Source organism: Salmo salar, chromosome 04 (genome assembly GCF_965601325.2).
Source record: "Salmo salar chromosome 04, fSalSal1, whole genome shotgun sequence".
Classification (NCBI taxonomy): domain Eukaryota; kingdom Metazoa; phylum Chordata; class Actinopteri; order Salmoniformes; family Salmonidae; genus Salmo; species Salmo salar.
The window spans coordinates 44,842,795-44,862,073 of record NC_138294.1 but is presented as its reverse complement, the minus strand read 5'-3'; the positions used below and the strand labels follow the sequence as shown (position 1 = coordinate 44,862,073).

Genomic DNA, 19,279 nt, shown 5'->3' with positions numbered 1-19,279 from the left:
GGATCGGATCCATTGTCCTGGGTGGTGGACCAAACAGAGCATCCGCTTTGGGAAAATCGTATTCCTGGTCATAATGTTGGTGAGTTGACATTGCTCTTATATCCAATAGTTCCTCCTGGCTGCATGTAATAAAACTAAAGATTTCCTGGGGTAACAATGTAAGAAATAATACATAAAAAACTAAATACTGCATAGTTTCCTAGGAACGCGAAGCGAGGAGTCCATCTCTGTCGGCGCCAGAAGTAGAATGCTGGAAGGCAAGCACACTAGATGATCAAAACATTAGATCACATCAAATAAGCCTGAATGGGTTCGCCAACTCCTCAACTATACAAGAATAGTATGTTATAATTAAACATATTTGTACCACAGGTGGGCTACTTACTATTCCCAGTTCGCAAGCAACAGTGGCTGATCTATGAGCAAGTTCAAGACTTCTTGATGTGACGTTGAATGTGAGCCATAGCCTCATCCGGAGACTCAAATGTGTAGTCTTTACCATCATGAGATAGCCATAAACGGGCCGGGAATCGCAGTCCATACTTCACACCTGGATGGTCCCGTAGTAGTCGTTTGGCCTGCCCGAAAGCTGCCCGCTGCCTGGAAACAGTGGGGGAGTAGTCCTAGTAGATAGAGAAGCTCTGTCCTTGAAAGCTCAGAGTGGTATTGCGGGCTCGTCGGAAAATCTCCATCTTCTCATGGAAAAAGTGCACTCGAAGAATTATGTCACGGGGCCTCTCACCATCCCGGGGCTTTGGGCACAGCGACCGGTGGGCACGATCAATCAGGGGCTTCTCATCCAAGGCAAGAACATCCTTCAGCAGCCCAGAAACTAAATCCGTGGCACGAGGCATTTCCGCTGACTCTGGGACCGATACCAGTCTCAGGTTATTGCGGCGAGAGAATCCCTCTAAACTCACACAACTCTCCTGCACCTTTTTCAAATCTGCAGCCAGGCGTTTCACGGCAGCCTCCAGGGAGGTAGTTAAGTCGGAGACATTGGTATCGGAGGTCTCCAGAGCTGCAATCGTTGTAGTGTTTAACTCTGTTGTTGTTTTGAGTGATGTGATTGCTGGCACCGTCTCGTTCCGCAGGACAGTTAGATCTGCTTTTAAAGTATCAGAAACCTCCTGTATTCGGGCCTCAATCGTAGCAACTACCTCCGTTTTCATTTCAACTATCTCAGAGTGTAGTAGTTTGATGGCCTCGAGAATGTTCATTTCAGCGCCGCCAGGCCAAGCCGCACCCCCGGGTAAAGTGTGAGTCCCCGGGCCCTCAGACTCAGGAGAGAGCGGTGATGAGAGTGGGTCTTGTAGGCCGGGTTTTCTCAAAGTCATGTTTTTGGCCTTGTGTTTTATCGACATTCTGACATTCGAAGCAAAGTAGTCTTGATTTTTAATATTTGATAATAAATACGGTTCTGCTGCAAAATTCACATAAACTTTAAGAATACTGCGGGAGCAAACAGAAAACACGTCAGTTGCACATGGCGTCCCTCCATCCCCTCGAGCTCCAACTTCTTAATCATAGCCTCAATTTTGTCCCGCACATTGAATATAGTTGTGGAGAGTCCCTGTAATCCTACATTCAGATCATTCAGGCGAGAAAAAAACATCACCCAGATAGGCCAGTCGTGTGAGAAACTCGTCATCATGCAAGCTGTCAGACAAGTGAAAATTATGGTCCGTAAAGAAATCTTTAAGCTTGTCTCTCAATTCAAAAAAAACGTGTCAATACTTTGCCCCTTGATAAGCAGCATTTCTGTATGTTGTAAAAGTGTTACATGGTGGCTGCCCATATCATTGCATAGTGCAGAAAATACATGTGAGTTCAGGGTCCTTGCTTTAACAAACTTAACCATTTTCACTGTAATGTCCAAAACATCTTTCAAGCTGTCAGGGATTTCTTTGGCAGCAAGAGCCTCTCAGTGGATACTACAATGTACCCAAGTGGCGTCGGGAGAAACTGCAGGTCTGCCGGGTCAGTCATGGCCAGTTCGTACTATCAAGGTAAGACCCAAGTGCAGACCGTGTGAAGTAACAATGTTTATTGTAACACCAGGGGCAGGCATCGACAGGTCAAGGCAGGCAGGCTCAGGGTCTGGGACAGGCAGAGAGATCATGCGGGCGGGTACAGGGTCAGGACAGGCAAGGGTCAAAAACCAGGAGGACGAGAGAAAGAGAGGCAGGGAAAAAGACAGGAGCTGACAGGACAAACGCTGGTAAGCTTGACAAACAAGATGAACTGGCACCAGACATGGGATAATGGGCGACACCTGGAGGGGGGTGGAGACAATCACAAGGACAGGTGAAATAGATCAGGGCATGACACCTATAAACGTAACGGACATATACCAAATAAATGCTTCATAGAGTTCAAGTAACAGACACATCTCAACATCAACTGTTGAGAGGAGACTGTGTGAATCAGGCCTTCATGGTTGAATTGCTGCAAAGAAACCACTACTAAAGGACACCAATAAGAAGAAGAGACTTGCTTGGGCCAAGAAACACGATCAATGGACATTAGACCGGTGCAAATTTGTCCTTTGGTCTGGAGTCCAAATTGGAGACTTTTGGTTCCAACCTCTGTGTCTTTGTGAGACGTGGTATGGGTGATCTCCGCATGTGTATTTCCCACCGTAAAGCATGGAGGAGGAGGTGTTATGGTGTGGGGGTGCTTTTCTGGTGACACTGTCTATGATTTATTTAGAATTCAAGGCACACTTAACCAGCATGGCTACCACAGCATTCTGCAGCGATACGCCATCCCATCTACAGTGGCAAGAAAAAGTATTTGAACCCTGGATTTCTGCATCAATTGGTCATGAAATTTGATCTGATCTTCATCTAAATCACAACAATAAACAAACATAGTGTGCTTAATCTAATAACACACAAATTATTGTATTTTTCTTGTCTATATTGAATACATTATTTAAACAGTAAGTTGGAAAATTATGTGAACCCCGAGGCTTATGACTTCTCCAAAAGCTAATTGGAGTCAGGAGTCAGCTAACCTGGAGTCCAATCAATGAGACGAGATTGGAGATGGTGGTTGGCGCTGCCAAAATGTGAGTTTGCTATTCACAAGTGGCGTTGACTGATGTGAACCATGCCTCAAACAAAAGAGATCTCAGAAGACCTAAGATTAAGAATTGTTGACTTGCATAAAGCTGGAAAGCGTTACAAAAGTACCTCTAAAAGCCTTGATATACAACAGTCCACGGTAAGACAAATGGAGAAAGTTCAGCACTGTTACTACTCTCCCTAGGATTGGCCGTCCTGCAAAGATGACTGCAAAAGCACAGCGCAGAGTGCTTAATGAGGTTAAGAAGAATCCTAGAGTGTCAGCTAAAGACTTACAGAAATCTCTGGAGCATGCTAACATCTCTATTGACGAGTCTACAATACGTAAAACTTTAAACAAGAATGGTGCTCATGGGAGGACACCACGCAAGAAGTCACTGCTGTTCCAAGTGCACCTGGATGTTCCACAGCGCTAGTGGAAAAATATTCTGTGGTCAGATGAAACTACAGTTGAGTTGTTTGGAAGGAACACACAACACTATGTGTGGAGAAAAAAAAGGCACAGCACACCAACATCAAAACCTCATCCCAACTGTAAATTATGGTGGAGGGAGCATCATGGTTTGGGGCTGCTTTGCTGCCTCAGGGCCTAGACAGCTTGCTATCATCGACGGAAAAATGAATTCCCTAGTTTATCAAGACATTTTGCAAGAGATTGTTAGGCTATCTGACCACCTATTGAAGCTCAACTGAAGTTGGGTGATGCAACAGGACAATGACCCAAAACACAGAAGTAAATCAACAACAAAATGGCTTCAACAGAAGAAAATACGCCTTCTGGAGTTGCCCAGTCAGAGTCCTGACCTCAACCCAATTGAGATGCTGTGGCATGACCTCAAGAGAGCAGTTCACACCAGACACCCAAAGAATATTGCTGAATTGAAACATTTTTGTAATGAGGAATGGTCCAAAATTCCTCCTGACCGTTGTGCAGATCTGATCCGCAACTACATGAAAACGTTAGGTTGAGCTTATTGCTGCCAAATGAGGGTCAACCAGTTATAAAATCAAAGGGTTCACATACTTTTCCCACCTTGCATTGTGAAGGTTTACACGGTGTGACCAATTTATGCAAAGGGTTCACATACTTTTTCTTGTGACTCTGATCCAATTGTGCGCTGCCCTATGGGACTCCCAATTATGGCCGGTTGTGATACAGCCTGGAATCGAATACCAAGAGTGTGCAAAGCTGTCATCAAGGCAAAGGGTGGCTACTTTGAACAATCTAAAATCTATTTTGATTTGTTTAACCTGTTTGGGCTAGGGGGCAGTATTGAGAATTTTGGAAAAAATATGTGCCCATTTTTAACTGCCTCCTACACCAACTCAGAAGCTAGAATATGCATATTATTGTTCAGGTTTGGATAGAAAACACCCTAAAGTTTCTAAAACTGTTTGAATGGTGTCTGTGAGTATAACAGAACTCCTATGGCAGGCAAAAACCTGACAAGGTTTCATGCAGGAAGTGGCCTGTCTGACAAGGAGTCGTGCGTCTTGCATCTGTTTATTGAAGAGTAAGGATCTTAGCTGTAACATGACAATTCCCAGGGCTCCAATAGGCTCTCAGAAGCCGGGAAAATCATGAAGGTTGACGAGGCAGCCTCAGGCTGAAACAGATTATCACCTTATTCAAGTGTCCCATTAGGTGACAATGGAATGAGGCGCGTGCGCGATTAGCCCCCGTGGAGTATTTTAATTCGGCTGTTTAGTTTATTGCAGATTCCCGGTCGGAATATTATCGCTTTTCTACGAGATAAATGGCATAAAAATTGGTTTTAAACAGCGGTTGACATGCTTCGAAGTACGGTAATGGAATATTTAGACATTTTTTGTCACGCCATGTGCCATGCGCGCGACCGTGGATTACCATGCTGATAGTGTCTAGAACGCACGAACAAAACAACGCTATTTGGATATAACTATGGATTATTTGGGACCAAACCTACATTTGTTATTGAAGTAGAAGTCCTGGGAGTGCATTCTGACGAAGAACAGGAAAGGTAAGAACATTTTTCTTATAGGAAATGTGATTATGGTGAAGGCTAATCTTGCCGGGTGTCTAAATAGCTAGCCGTGATGGCTGGGCTATGTACTTAGAATATTGCAAAATGTGCTTCATCCGAATAGCTATTTTAAAATCGGACATATCGAGTGCATAGAGGAGTAATGTATCTATAATTCTTAAAATAATTGTTATGCTTTTTGTGAACGTTTATCGTGAGTAATTTAGCAAACTGTTAGTAAATTCCCCGGAAGTTTGCAGTGGCGCGATTTTTGAATCGTTTGAAATACTATTACTTCAATTTCTCAAACATATGACTATTTTACAGCTATTTAAAGACAAGACTCTCGTTTATCTAAAAACAGCTTTTTACATTAGCATGTGACGTTCAGAACTGAACGTCACATGCTAATGTAAAAAGCTGTTTTTTGATATAAATATGAACTTGATTGAACAGACATGCATGTATTGTATAACATAATGTCCTAGGTGTGTCATCTGATGAAGATCAGAAAAGGTTAGTGCTGCATTTAGCTGTGGTTTGGGTTTTTGGTGACATTATATGCTAGCTTGAAAAATGGGTGTCTGATTATTTCTGGCTGGGCACTCTCCTGACATAATCTAATGTTTTGCTTTCGTTGTAAAGCCTTTTTGAAATCGGACAGTGTGGTTAGATAAACGAGAGTCTTGTCTTTAAATAGCTGTAAAATAGTCATATGTTTGAGAAATTGAAGTAATAGTATTTCAAACGATTCAAAAATCGCGCCACTGGATTAGACTGGCTGTTACGTAGGTGGGACGAATTCGTCCCGCCTAGCCCATAGAGGTTAACACTTTTTTGGTTACTACATGATTCCATATGTGTTATTTCATAGCGTTGATGTCTTCACTATTACTCTATAATGTTCTACAAACATTGAATGTGTAGGTGTGTCCAAACTTTTGACTGGTAATATAGAAAAACCTACCTTATTTGACAAGTTTACTCTCTTGCTATGACTAAATGCGTATGTGTGTGTGTTCCTGTGCAGTAGTTACAGTGGTGATTCATGCAAGAAGTGAATAGGCTTGCTCCTGATTGATTGTAGCCTTTGTTCTGCAGTCTTGATCCCTGCTGTGGTAATTGCTTTAATACATGAAATTAGCGTGGCCCTTTTTACTGGGGTATAGTAGTAATGAGTGGCCGTGGTGTGATAAGGTGATATGAAGCTCTCTCATGACTCTCAAGGCAGACCGATGTTGGCATACTAAAGAGCTAGGTTTTACTGCTCCCTCTATCTTTTCCAGGTAATGTAAATGCATGGATGGGGTTGGAGAGGTATGATATGCTTAGGACGAGCTTTGATGCCTCTGATGTTTGAATTCCAGGGTCACAAATGTTCACACCCCTTGACTTATTCCACATTTTGTTTTGTTACAGCCCAAAATGGATTAAATAAAATAAAATTCTCACCTATCGACACACAAAACCGCACAATGACAAAATGAAAATGTTAGACATTTTTGCAAATTTACAGAAATACTTTGTAGAAACACCTTTGGCGTCGATTACAGCTGTGAGTCTTTTTGGATAAGTCTCTAAGAGCTTTTGTCACGATCGTTGTAGGAACATTCAGACCAAAGCGCAGCGTGATATCGGTTCGACATATTTTTATTATAAGTCAACCACACAAGAAAACAATAAAGAATACACGACACGTGATGCTACGGAGTGCTCACAGGCAACTTCACATAAACAAGATCCCACAAAACACAGTGGGGAAATGGCTGGCTAAATATGATCCCCAATCAGAGACAATGATAAACAGCTGCCTCTGATTGGGAACCATACCAGGCCAACATAGAAATAAATAACCTAGACTAGAACACCCCCCCTAGTCACACCCCGACCTAACCAAAATAGAGAATAAAAAGGCTCTCTATGGTCAGGGCATGACAGCTTTGCACACCTGGATTGCACAATATTTTCCCATTATTCTTTTTAAAATTCAAGCTTTGTCAAGTTAATTGTTGATCATTGCTAAACAAAAATGTTCAAGTCTTGCCATAGATTTTCACTACAATTGAAGTCAAAACTGTCACTAGTCCTCTCGGTAACATTCAATATCGTCTTCATAAGCAACTCCAGTGTAGATTTGGCCGTCTGTTTTCGGTTATTGTCCTGCTGAAAGGTGATTTTGTCTCCCAGCAGACTGAACCAGGTTTTCCCTCTAGGATTTTCCTGTGCTTATAGCTGTATTCTGTTTATTTTTATCCTAAAAAACTCCCTAGTCCTCTCATAACCATAACATGATGCAGCCACCACCATGCTTGAAAATATGAAAACCTCCCTCGTCTTTGTGGTTGAATTTGTGTTTGAATTTCACTACTCGATTGCGGGACCTTACAGATAATTGTATTTGTGGGGTATAGAGATGAGGTAGTTATTGAAAAATAATGTTCACCACTATTATTGAACTTGGAACGCGTCCATTCAACTTAGAAGGCGATTCGTAAAGCCCATTTTTACTCCTGAACTTATTTAGGCTTGCCATAAGAGGTTGAATAATGACTGACTCCAGACATTGCAGCTCTATATTTTGTATACATTTTTTTTTATTTTTTATTATTATTATTATTTTTTTTTACAAAATTACACTTTGACATTATGGGATATTGTGTATAGATCAGTGACACAACATCTCAGTTTAATCAACTTGAAATTCAGGTTGTAACAACAAAATGTGGAAAAAGTGAAGGCGTGTGAATTCTTTCTGAAGGCACTGTACGTTGTTGTAACAGTCTTGAGGTGACAGACCGGAAGCAAGTACAGTGTTGACGTGATGGAGTCCAGGTGAGTCCGATGAAGCGCTGGTGCGCGTAACGATGGTGACAGGTGTGCGTAAAGATCAGTCTGGCGACCTCGAGCGCCAGATAGGGGGAGCGGGAGCAGACGTGACAGTACCCCCCCCCCCCAGGGCGCTATCTGGCGTTCTACCTGGGTGAGCCCGACGCGCCGACTGAGGCGCTCCCTGATTCTTCCAATTGTGGTGTATGCATTCTGTAACGGTCTTGAGACGACAGACGCTGGGAGATCGATAGCAAGTACAGGTGAGGATTTAATAATAAATAGACATGAAAGAAAGCAAAAGCAGCGCCTGGACAAGAGAAACAAAACAACATCAATGCAGACACAGGGACAGATATAGGGGAGGCAATCAATGACGTGATGGAGTCCAGGTGAGTCTGATGAAGCGCTAGTGCGCATAACGATGGTGACAGGTGTGCGTAATGATGAGCAGCCTGGGAGCAGACGTGACACTTGTGTGTGTTTGTGAATTCCAATGATGGTGCATTGTGGCTGGTTGTTTTTTCATTGTTTGCGGCCATCCACTCTCATCTCTCCATCCTGAGCAGGAAACCAGGTGTGCCTCTCCCTCTCTCAGTGATCCTCTTCATCACAGATGTGTGGGAATCGGCACGCCCCTCTCATCTTTCTTCTGATGGCATATAATGCAAGCCTGCTGTGTAGCCCAAGATGCTATTGGCTGAGAAACATCAATGCTGCTTTACTTTGCTCTGCTCTCCAAAGCGCTACAAGGATAGTCATCACGTCGCCTGTCCTTGCTGTTAAGATTGTTATTGCTGCCTGGCAGCCTGCTCTGTCTGAGGGCATTGTTCCTAATGAGGAACAAAACAGAGTTTCCTAGATGGAGGGATAAAACAGTCATTGGTGGTTATACAAACAGGCATATATATAGGCAACTGTTGTTTGGTTGGCAAAAATATTTTGTTATTTGATATGTATTGTGTTTAGATAGGGTAGTATGGCTTTACATGCTACCCCATACTGTTTGGTTGTGTACTAGCCACAGCTTGGTATGCATAATCATCTTACTCTTTGTCTTCCCTGATCAGTTCAGAGCATGCCTTTCGGCATTACAAATAACACAAATGTCAGATATACACTAAATGGTCAAAGGTATGTGGACACTCTTTCAAATTAGTGGATTCAGCTATTTCAGCCATACCCTTTGCTGACTGTTGTATAAAATCAAGCACACAGCCATAATCTCCATAGACAAACATTGGCAGTAGAATGACCTTACTGAAGCGCTCAGTGACTTTCAATGTGGCACAAAGGGAAACCCAGACGTGAGCTGCCCAGTGATGCGAGCCTACCAGACGAGCTTAATGCTTTTTATGCTCACTTATGCTCGCTTCGAGGTAAGCAACACTGAAGCATGCACGAGAGCACCAGCTGTTCTGGATGACTGTGTGATGACGTTCTCGGTAGCCAATGTGAGCAAGACCTTTAAACAGGTCAACATTCACAAAGCCGCAGGGCCAGACGGATTACCAGGACGTGTACTCAAAGCATGTGCGGACCAACTGGCAAGTGTCTTCACTGACATTTTCAACCTCTCCCTGGCCGAGTCTATAATATCTACATGATTCAAGTAGACCACCATAGTCCTTGTGCCCAAGGAAGCGTAGGTAACCTGCCTAAAGGATTACCGCCGCGTAGCACTCACGTCAGTAACCATGAAGTGCTTTGAAAGACTGGTCATGGCTCACATCAACAGCATCCTCCCGGATACCCTAGACCCACTCCAATTCGCATACCGCCCCAACAGATCCACAGATGACGCAATCTCAATCGCGCTCCACACTGCCCTTTCCCACCTGGACAGAAGGAACACCTATGTGAGAATGCTGTTCATTGACTACAGCTCAGCGTTCAACACAATAGTGTCCACGAAGCTCACCACTAAGCTAAGGACCCTGGGACTAAACACCTCCCTCTGCAACTGAATCCTGGACTTCCTGTCGGGCCGCCCCCAGGTGGTCAGGGTAGGCAACAACACATCTGCCACGAACAGGCCCCCATTAACATTGACGGGGCTGTAGTGGAGCGGGTCGAGAGTTTCAAGTTCCTTGGTGTCCACATCACCAACAAAGTATCGTGGTCCAAACACACCAAGACAGTCGTGAAGAGGGCACGACAAAACCTTTTCCCCCTCAGGAGACTGAAAAGATTTGGCATGGATCCCCAGATCCTCAAAGTTCTACAGCTGCACCATTGAGAGCATCCTGACCGGTTGCATCACCGCCTGGTATGGCAGCTGCTCGGCACCTGACCGTAAGGCGCTACAGAGGGATGTGCGTACGGCCCAGTACATCACAGGGGCCAAGCTTCCTGCCATCCAGGACCTATATAATGCTGTCAGAGGAAAGCCCATAAAATTGTCAGAGACTCCAGTCACCCAAGTCATAGACTGTTTTCTCTGCTATCGCCCGGCAAGCTGTACCGGAGCGCCAAGTCTTGGACCAAAAGGCTCCTTAACAGTTTCTACCCCCAAGCCTTAAGAATGCTGAACAATTAATCAAATGGCCACCGGACTATTTACATTGACACCAGCCCTCCCCTCCATTTGTTTTGTACACTGCTGCTACTCATTGTTTATTATCTATGCATAGTCACTTCACCCCTACCTACATGTACAAATTACCTCGACTAACCTCTACCCCTGCACACTGACTCTGTACCGGTACCCCTGTATATAGCCTCGTTAATGTTATGTTACTGTGTTACTTTATTTTATTTTTTATTTTTACTTTAGTTTATTTGGTAAATATTTTCCAAACTCTTATTGAACTGCACTGTTGGTTAAGGGCTTGTAAGTAAGCATTTCACGGTAAGGTCTACACTTGTTGTATTCGGCGCATGTGACAAATAAAGTTTGATTTTCTGCCCTGCTAGAGCTGTCCCGGTCAACTATAAGTGCTGTTATTATGAAGTGGAAACGTCTGTCCTCGATTGCAACACTCACTACCAAGTTCCAAACTGCCTCTGGAAGCAACATCAGCACAATAACTATTGGTCTGGAGCTTCATGAAATGGGTTTCCATGGCCGAGCAGCCGCACACAAACCTAAGATCACCATGCGCAATGTCAATCGTCGGCTGGAATGGTGTAAAGCTCGCCGCCATTGTTTTTCATAATTCGGGCTAGTTCCAGTGAAGGGAAATCTTAACGCTACAGCAAACAAGGACATTCTAGACAATTCTGTGCTTACAACTTTGTGGCAACAGTTTGGGGAAGGCCCTTTCCTGTTTCAGCATGACAATGCCCCCAGTGCACAAAGCGAGGTCCGTACAGAAATGGTTTGTCGAGACCGGTGTGGAAGAACTTGACTGGCCTGCACGGAGCCCTGACCTCAACCCCATTGAACACATTTGGAATGAATTGGAATGCAGACTTCGAGCCAAGTCTAATCGCCCAACATCAGTGCCCAACCTTGCTTATGCTCTTGTGGCTGAATGGAAGCAAGTCCCCGCTGCAATGTTCCAAAATCTAGTAGAAAGCCTTCCCAGAACAGTGTAGGCTGTTATAGCAGCAAGGGGGGGACCAACTCCATATTAATGCCCATGATTTTGGAATGAGATGTTCGGCGAGCAGCTGTCCACATACGTTTGGTCATGTAGTGTATCTGCACAAAGAAGATCTTGTTTCAGTACATATCGGTATGAAATGTACTGTCCTTATTTATGAGTGTCTGAGAGTGTTGAGGCTGTACATAGCTATTTCGCTGTGGTTTCCAGATCAAGTTCATAGAGAGCTCAATTGTCCATGAAATCCCTTATTTTCATTTGCACCCAGAATATGTGTTGAAGCGTGACGGAGACTGCAGTGTGATCAGAGGATTGAAAGAAAGAATGGCTCAGGGCACATGTTATTGAAATTGGCCAGAATAAGCATAATGTGCCCTGGCCTCTCTGTGGCCCAGCAGCCCCCAGCAGCCCCCTGCTATCGCACCAGTCTGTGCTTAACAACACAGAGACTCAGGGAGACAAGGCCACTGGCCAGGGTTTAGTACACAAAGGACCTAAGGGCCATTGGACCAGGCTATATTCAGCACGGCTCTAAGTCAAGAGGATACGGACTGCCATACAGTATACTACAGTATACAGCTGACTTCTACATTACAGTCAAGGCGGTCATGACGCAGGTTCTGTTGTGTATTTGGCTATGCTTGTCATTTAGCGCTGTGCATTCTCTAGACTGCGCAGTACATATTAGAAAATGAAACCGATTGATTTGATTTAAATAAGAAAAATGTTCCTCCAATCCGGCAACCAGTCTGTAGGTTTGATTCGTCGTGTTTGGGTAGCCTGGGAGGCATCGCTTCATTCTCAAGTTGTTTTTTTCGACACTTGAAAGACAGAACAACAGATTTGAGCATGCTGAAGGTTATCCTTTTGTGTTCCTCGAGAGAAAGCATAAGGTTATGTTATTGTATCGTTAGATAGGCATAGAGGGGGACTCAGGGACATTGTTGCAATACCAATACTGATGGGACTAAACTGTAGAGATGCACCAAAGTGGGGGGGAAAAATCAGCTGCTCATGTACTAATGATGTATTGATTGGAAATCAGTCATGCAAAATAACTCTGTTTTAACACAAAAATGTTTCAGGTGACCGATGTTGAAGAGAAAATGAAAATTGGTGTCGGCAGGTACAGGAGGAAAGACTACTTCACATTATTCAGCGTAATGAATGCACTGGCTGTACTGTATGTCTCATGTACAAGAGGTTTCCATTATGTTTTTGACATGCTGTTAAATTGACCTTGTCTTTTATTGAGTGGCCTGTTTTCCTCTGAAGCTCAGTGCACCCATCCGTACTAAGGTCTGGCAAACACCCAAAATACAAAAACCACAGACCATTTTAGCCCAGCTTATCAGAATCCGCCTTAAGACCAGTCAACAACCTCAGTCCCTGTGGCACTCTTGGTCGGAATGGAAACTGTGAAAAATCAAACTATGACATTTAACACAGGAACGGCTACCATTCAGGAACGCGTTCAACGACATTTGATTGCTACTTCAAAGCTTCCAGCCAAGAGGTCTGTAATCTCCTTTGCCAAGGAGTAAAAGGCCAATTCTAAGTGTTGTATCAGTCTGGATAGAGAGAGGGCAGGTGGTGAGAGTCCCTGTGCGCTGTGTTTACCTGGTACACCCAGCCAGACGCGATACTCTGACTCATTTCCACCGTGGAAGATCTTTGTCTGTGTCTCATTAGCTAGCGACAAAAGGACGAAGCTGCATGGTTATTTCCATTACTTTGGAAATCTCCCTTTCCTCTTTGCTTTCTGTTTTATCATCTGACCCAGAGTGGTGCTTTAACATCCGACTATATAACCAGGGCCGCTGCTTTGCATCTCCTCGTGATCTGTTATCTGTTAGTCTTGCCTGGTGTATCGGTGGCCTCCTCTGCTCTTGTCCTGTGGGAGAGCAGAGTTCTTCCTAAAATCGATCATTATCTCTGGCTACTATCCTGATACTGTTGGTGATTGAGAGCCAGTGACAGGGGCTACAGACTTGGGCTGAGAAAGCCGTCTACTGTCTGCAGCACAATTATGATATTACAGTCATATGACTCACAGCTACAGTCGTTTGTCCAATTTAGTGTGAAAGGAGCCAAGCCACCAACACACTAATATAACAGTTGTCTAGTGGAGGATGTTATATTTGGAGTATGCAGCAATAACTGATTTATTTAGGAGTGTGAATACGGTATGTGTTTTAGATGTGTATGCATCACAGTTGTTAGTATTTGTCAAGCCAGTAAAACCATTGTGCCAAGTAGAGTCGTACAATGTGACACTGGTGGTGCAGAATGGCAGAGTTTCCTTTCACCTCTGCCAAGCCATGACACTAAATCACTTTAACAGCCTGGCTTTTCTCTGAACGGACCCATCACCACGTGATAAGCCACAAGCTTCTGCTATTGCCGTACATTTTAGGAAGTGGAATTCACTCCGCTAGTTTTGTACTGGATTCTAGGAACCGGTCCAGATTTGATTCAGCATAATATTTGAGATGATGGACTGTATGTGTTATTATCACAGAATGCCAAGTGCCGAATGCAGCTTAGCCTTGTGTGATTTTCTCCTTCAATCAATGCATGCATGCCATATAACCTTTAAAAGGAACGGTATAGTGTCGCATGTCATAATAATTGGAAGGAACCGCCACGTTCTGTGCGGATCATATTCTTTGGCCACATATCTTTGCCTGCAAAGGTCCCCTCATTGAAAAGGCTTTGGTCATTAGTAGCCTTTCTCTCTCTCTCTCTCTCTCTCTCTCTCTCTCTCTCTGTCTCTCTCTCTCTCTCTCTCTCTCTCTCTCTCTCTCTCTCTGTCTCTCTCTGTCTCTCTCTGTCTCAGACACAAACACTGCTGGTCATTATAGAGAAACGTCCCACACGCTGCTTGCTCAGCAAAAGGAAACTCTGATTTTCATTTTCTTCTCCTCTGCCGATTTTTATTTTCAGAGATCGTTCTCCCTCCATTTCTTCTTTCCAATGAATAATACGATGATTTTCGACATTTTTTTTACCACGTTGAATTACACTTGTTCTATGCTGAACCATATATTTCACTGCAGTTACAGTCGTACTGTAGATGATGTATTCATGACTTTATATGAAATAACATGAAATAATTCATACTACAGTGCATCCATCCTTTCCTACAGCTGACACCTATGGGCAGAAGCCTCCTTCTATCTATTTCAGTGGGACTTAGATATTCATTTATATCCTGAGACTTTGTCTTTTTGTATAGTTCTTCAGTGTCTTAATGGATTTCATTGAGCCTGAACTGCATTGATTTAGATTTGTATTGTCAAAGTAAGTCAAGGAATTGCTAGTACATTTTTTTCCCGTCAGACAAATACAGATTGTCACATTATGCAGATATTTTCTGTCATTTTTCATTAGCCAAAATTCAAGTCAGAGATGACCTTTTTTTGTGTTGCAAGAGGAACTTCACTGAAATTTAAGGTGATGTAGAGACAATGTAGTTGATTGTGAATAATTATTTCTGTGGCGAGTGGAAGAGGATTGCAACAGTGCTCTCTCGGCCATCCAACCAACTACCTACCTCATCCCCATATTAGTTTTTTTGGGGGGGGGGTTTCTGCTCTTTTGCACACCAGTATTTCTACTTGCACATCCTCATCTGCACATCTATCACTCCAGTGTCAATTGCTAAATTGTAATTACTTCGCCACTATGGCCTATTTATTGCCTTACCTCCTTACTTCATTTGCACACACTGTATACAGATTTTCTATTGTGTTATTGACTGTACGTTTGTTTATCCCATGTGTAACTCTGCGCTGTTGTTTTTGTCGCACCGCTTTGCTTTATCTTGGCCAGGTCGCGGTTGTAAACGACAACTTGTTCTCGACTAGCCTACCTGGTTAAAATAAAGGTGAAATACAAAAACAGGACAACCAGACACTATAGCACGTCAACATTAACCTGTAATATTCAACGACAGACAGTTGATAATGATTTCCATTGTTATTGTAGAGTAAGAGAGGCTTTGAGAGGGGAGTTACAACTCCGACAAGTGACATGCCGGCTGTCACCCAGGTGTAGCATATGCTCAATATGTCACAGGTTACAATATGATGCTATGACTGAGCGTCGGCATCCCTGCAGGTGCTTGACATATGGGAGCTGTTTGAGGTTTCTATTGGCTTCGCTCTCTCCATCTCGTTAGCATCAGCATTGATCTGCCATGACTGATTGTTGACAGACCTGCCTGGGCACACAGCGTATGCCACACTTTTATTGAAGAGATGCAAATCACCGCATTTTCTTAGAGGTCACTGTGCTTTTTGTTTGTTTACATGGCACCAGGCCTCAAGCGAACACTGCGGCTGTCTTCGCGTGATTGTCTTTATATAGCATGCAATATTTCTTTAAGTCGGTCTGCCTTTGTTGATATTCGATACTGTCTTTACAGCTGGTGTATGTTGAACATTTTAAAGGAGCCAGATTGCTGGAAGGTTTGCTCGGATGACGGCAAGGCTATTTCTGCTCCCTATAGGCCCGCGTTATTTTCTGTCTACCCCCAAGCTCCATAGCCCAGGACAGACTGTCTCCTCTCCTTCACTTCAGTCTGCCACCAATAGGCTGCCTCAGCCCCCTGAGCCCTACCTACCGCCACCTGATTTACCCATCCACACTGTCTGCTGCTGAGCCAAGCTGACAGGCCCACCCCAGGCCAGCTCTGCCTACCTGCCTGCCTGTCCATCTCCTACTCAGCCTCTGTCGGGCCTCTGTCTGCCCATCCCTCTTCACAGCCTTGTCCTTCCACCCCAGGCCCCCCTGGCTCTACCTGCCTCCTTCCCACCCCCTACACAGCCCCTGTCTGCCGATCACAGGAGGCTGCTGAGGAAAGAATGGCTCATAATAATGTCCGGAACGGAGCAAATGGAATGGAATCAAACACCTGGAAACCATGAGTGTTTCTCAGTTTGCATACTACCATGCTCCACACTCTCATGCTCCAAGTGCATTCTCCGAGGACGTTCTTGTGAGGACGAGAGTGTGGAGAACACCTAAAACATTTAATTTGAGAAGCACTCGCCCTCCCTCTACTGTTTTACCTCACGCTGAACCTCCCCATTATCTGAACCTTCTTCCAGCCAGGACAATGGCAATGATAGAAACCAAACAAGGTGTACACAAAGCAAAAGTTTTACTTCATAATTATCAGCTAGATATATTTGAATCATAATCTAGCTAGCCAGCTAGCTAGTTAAACAGGCAATGACCTAAAACGAATATTATGCAAGGTAGATGTCAATTCCTTGTTGGTAGCTAGCTAACAATTCTTTGTGGCTAAATGGTTAGGTAACAGTAGTAGCTAGTCAGTTAGCCCAATTGACTTACTATGGACTTACCCATTCACTGAACCTTCCTTCTTCTAGCCAGGACAATGGCAATAACAATGAAACAAGATATCCACAAAGCCAACCTCAGGCCAGCTCTCAACATTAACCTTTAATATTCAATGACATAACTATCAGCTAGCTATATGTGAATCGTAATAATGTAGCTAACCAGATCGTATAACAGGCAAAATGACCTAAAACCAATGTTATCCGAGGTAGATGTCAATTCTTCGTGGGTAGCTAGCTAACAATTCTTTGTGGCTAAATGGCTAGCTAACAGTAGTAGCTAGCCAGTTAGCTCTATTGCCTTCGCACACTACAGTGGGTATTGTAGGAAGGTAACCATGACATAATTAACACAGCATGTATTTATTAACTTATCAAAATAAAATCGTGTAGTCAGGCATCATATGAGATGTGAATAGGCAACATTTCATTCCAAAGTCAGAGTGTATTTTCCAGTTTGCATTCTTGGAGCACGGTAGTATGCCTTTTGAAAAACACCCCACGTGCTTTCCACTCATTCCTCGCCAGTTATTACCACAAGCCCGTTCTCCCCAATTAAGGTGCCACCAACCGACTGTGCTGCCCTTCCTCCACAGCCAACAGCCCACACACAGCAGTGACGGGGAGTACACCGGTAATACTCAGTTTCTTTAACGTTGTTGATCACACAATGTTATCGCCTTTCAATCGGTCTTGGTTTTGTACTAGACTGTGATCTGTTATTATTCTTGGAGAAAAGACCAATATTCCGCTAATATGCTGCTTATTGTACAATGGACTGTATTCGTTTGTAAGGAGGTAGATTCTGCACAGGTGGGCCTTCACTGGTTGAGAACTATGAAGAGCTAGTTTTGTCCCATGTATATATATGATTTTGTGCCAGCCAGGTCCCACTACTATTAAAATGTGATCAATATGATCATTGCTCATTCTCTAAAAAGCAGTTGAAACGCAACATTTTGCCCAGTTTGTCTCATTTGTCTGTAGCCGTTGGCTGTATACTGTAGATCTGCTGCCTAGACCCTTTTGAGCAGCATGCTCGTGTTGCAGCATGCAATGTGTCGCTTTCCTTTTTCATTTACTTCAACGATCAACAAACCATTTCATTTTCAATTTAAAGATAACACCAGTCTGTGGCTGAGTGGTACACAGAGTGTGTACAGACAGGTCACACCAATAAAGTGATGGGCCCCATGTGATTGGGTTTAACCACTTATCTGGCCTAACAGAAAACACGACATCTGTTTGACCGTGAGATAGCTGTAAGATCTACCGCAGTGACATAGTGGTAGCCTATCAAGTGTCACACATCAACATTTCTCTGTTCAAAGAAGCGGCACTCAAACTCACATGGATTAATGTGTCTTGACCCCACAGTGAAATAGAAAGGTCACCTCCCTAATGTCATGTTGTCATTTTCTTTGTTGCCATTTTCCCCTTAGTTTAATTACTGTTAGGCAGAACAGATAACTGTATGGCAGATAGAGGACAAAAGGTAATGGCAGATTGATGTGTGATGATTAAACAGTAAGGACACAGACTCGGAGCCGCTACCGAGACATTGTGTTCTATATTCACCGCGGATCTGGGCTAAACATTTGACATGTATCTCTCCCTGCTTAATCTCTGTATGCTGGATTTCCACACCTCCCTTCCCTTCCTGTCTCCCAGCCAGACCTATTTGAGGTGTTGTCGCTTTAAGTCTTATGAAATCAACTGGATATCTCAACTGCGGGCCATTTATTTCAGAAGAGGTTGGCATTATGGGTAATTAATCTGAAAGTGCCATGATTAATCCTGCTACATTCACCCCTGAGGCTAGCTTCAATGTCTGGGCAAAAACTGTCTCCCCAACAAATCCCCCCCCCAGACCCTAGACTGCATATTATCTTAAAGCAGGAAAACACAATCTTTTAAATTCTGTGTTCGCACTACCTTTCACTCTGCATTAAAAAACCATGATGTTCTAACAAAATAATCGTCGGGTGCAGGCCTTGAAATGTAGCTAATGATTTAACAGCAAGACACAGAACATTTATTCGCTTCCTTAGATTCATTCTATACATGTTTTGATCACAGAATTAACAAACACCTAGCTATTCTTAGGCTCGTTGAATTTTCACAATCTGACGTTCATTGTTGGCATGTTCCTACCGGCTGTAGGTGCCTGGACTGCAGGACTTGATTGGTGTTTTCATTTAAAATACACATGTTCTGTGTTTTGTTTTACTCCTGCATTACCATATTTTGTATGACTGGGGGGGGGGGGTGTCAGTGGGAATTGGAGGATAGTCTACTTACTCAGTGGCGTCAGCATAGGGAAGGGAAGAATGCCCAACAGTGAAAACAGCCAAGAGGACAGATAGTTAAAATACCGCTGCTTCTCCCAACCACCCCCCGTGTCGTCCAGATAGCGTCCTTTGTATCATGTTGAGCAACTCTGG

At 43.7% G+C, this 19,279-nt stretch overlaps 1 protein-coding gene across 3 annotated transcripts in view; it reads left to right on the top strand.

The window, feature by feature from the left end:
* Nucleotides 1-19,279, top strand: part of LOC106602987 (neurexin-2) — a 326,762-nt gene that overhangs the window by 204,170 nt on the left and 103,313 nt on the right. The gene's annotated exons all lie outside the window — the stretch shown is intronic.